The 2,500-nt window shown below is 51.1% G+C and overlaps 1 protein-coding gene across 4 annotated transcripts in view; it reads left to right on the plus strand.

Annotated features, from left to right (window-relative positions):
• LOC106591009 (sodium/calcium exchanger 3) overlaps positions 1-2,500 on the plus strand; it is a 207,775-nt gene that overhangs the window by 32,612 nt on the left and 172,663 nt on the right. The window lies entirely within an intron of this gene.

A 2,500-nucleotide genomic window follows, 5' to 3' on the forward strand; every position in this document is an offset into this window, starting at 1 on the left:
ACTCAATGACACCTTTTATTAAGTCATATACAACGTCTCCATTAATTTCTCTCTCTCTCTGTCTCTCTCTCTGTCTCTCTCTCTCTCTGTCTCTCTCTCTGTCTCTCTCTCTCTGTGTCTCTCTCTCTGTCTCTCTCTCTCTCTGTGTCTCTCTCTGTATCTCTCTCTCTGTATCGCTCTCCCTGTCTCTCTGTCTCTGTCTCTCTCTCTCTCTCTCTCTCTCTCTCTCTCTCTCTCTCTGCTCTCTCTCTCTCTGTGTCTCTCTCTGTCTCTCTCTCTCTCTCTCTCTCTCTGTATCTCTCTCCCTGTCTCTCTCTCTCTGTCTCTCTCTCTCTCTCTCTCTCTCTCTCTCTCTCTCTCATCAAGTCCTCTTTACAGTCATCATGTGTGTGTTGCGTGCAATAGAGAGCCCTGGTGCTGAGGCAAGTCCTAGCTGTCTGTTTTCTGGAGAATATAGCACTGACTGTGCAGAAGCACTACAGTAATGTACTGTAATCTGCACTGAGGTCTACGTCATGATGGACACAGCGTTAACTGTAGTGTACTGTGTAGGTTACGTAATTCCAGGAATCTTCCAACCAGGATTTCAAGAAGACTGGAGAATTTGATGAATGTTATCGGAATTGTGCAACCCTATTTGCAACTGTAGTGTACTGCTGACTGCTGCAGTAGAATGGACTCCTAACTGACCGATCTGTCGATTGAGATCATTGAACCTTTGCAGTGATTCCCTGATAGTGGTGTTTCTCCACCAGTCAGAAGCCAGCCAGGCCAGTGTTTCTCCACCAGTCAGAAGCCAGCCAGGAAGTGTTTCTCCACCAGTCAGAAGCCAGCCAGGAAGTGTTTCTCCACCAGTCAGAAGCCAGCCAGGAAGTGTTTCTCCACCAGTCAGAAGCCAGCCAGGAAGTGTTTCCCCACCAGTCAGAAGCCAGCCAGGCAGTGTTTCTCCACCAGTCAGAAGCCAGCCAGGAAGTGTTTCCCCACCAGTCAGAAGCCAGCCAGGCAGTGTTTCTCCACCAGTCAGAAGCCAGCCAGGAAGTGTTTCTCCACCAGTCAGAAGCCAGCCAGGAAGTGTTTCTCCACCAGTCAGAAGCCAGCCAGGAAGTGTTTCCCCACCAGTCAGAAGCCAGCCAGGCAGTGTTTCTCCACCAGTCAGAAGCCAGCCAGGCAGTGTTTCTCCATCAGTCAGAAACCAGCCAGGAAGTGTTTCTCCACCAGTCAGAAGCCAGCCAGGAAGTGTTTCTCCACCAGTCAGAAGCCAGCCAGGAAGTGTTTCTCCACCAGTCAGAAGCCAGCCAGGAAGTGTTTCCCCACCAGTCAGAAGCCAGCCAGGCAGTGTTTCTCCACCAGTCAGAAGCCAGCCAGGAAGTGTTTCTCCACCAGTCAGAAGCCAGCGAGGAAGTGTTTCCCCACCAGTCAGAAGCCAGCCAGGCAGTGTTTCTCCACCAGTCAGAAGCCAGCCAGGAAGTGTTTCTCCACCAGTCAGAAGCCAGCGAGGAAGTGTTTCCCCACCAGTCAGAAGCCAGCCAGGAAGTGTTTCTCCACCAGTCAGAAGCCAGCCAGGAAGTGTTTCTCCACCAGTCAGAAGCCAGCCAGGCAGTGTTTCTCCACCAGTCAGAAGCCAGCCAGGCAGTGTTTCTCCACCAGTCAGAAGCCAGCCAGGAAGTGTTTCCCCACCAGTCAGAAGCCAGCCAGGAAGTGTTTCTCCACCAGTCAGAAGCCAGCCAGGAAGTGTTTCTCCACCAGTCAGAAGCCAGCCAGGAAGTGTTTCTCCACCAGTCAGAAGCCAGCCAGGAAGTGTTTCCCCACCAGTCAGAAGCCAGCCAGGCAGTGTTTCTCCACCAGTCAGAAGCCAGCCAGGAAGTGTTTCTCCACCAGTCAGAAGCCAGCCAGGAAGTGTTTCTCCACCAGTCAGAAGCCAGCCAGGAAGTGTTTCTCCACCAGTCAGAAGCCAGCCAGGAAGTGTTTCCCCACCAGTCAGAAGCCAGCCAGGAAGTGTTTCTCCACCAGTCAGAAGCCAGCCAGGAAGTGTTTCTCCACCAGTCAGAAGCCAGCCAGGAAGTGTTTCTCCACCAGTCAGAAGCCAGCCAGGAAGTGTTTCTCCACCAGTCAGAAGCCAGCCAGGAAGTGTTTCTCCACCAGTCAGAAGCCAGCCAGGCAGTGTTTCTCCACCAGTCAGAAGCCAGCCAGAGGGTGTGTCCAGGCTTGGCAGAGTTTGTCCTCCGGAGTGTAGGCTCCAGTGTGTGTGTGTACTGCTAGGCTCCAGGCTCGCCAACCTTTTCTAGAATGGGGGGGGGATTTTTTGGTCGAGTTGTTTACTAATAAGACAGTGGATGTTCCTGAGTAGCTGAGTTACAGTTTTGACTTAAACGTTTTCACTTTGTCATTATGGGGTATTTTGTATAATTGGGCGATTTTTTACAATTTATTTAATCCATTTTGAATTCGTGATGTAGCACAACAAAATGTGTAATAAGTCAAGGGGTATGAATACTTTCTG

This window comes from Salmo salar, chromosome ssa09 (genome assembly GCF_905237065.1).
Source record: "Salmo salar chromosome ssa09, Ssal_v3.1, whole genome shotgun sequence".
NCBI classification, from domain to species: Eukaryota; Metazoa; Chordata; class Actinopteri; order Salmoniformes; family Salmonidae; genus Salmo; species Salmo salar.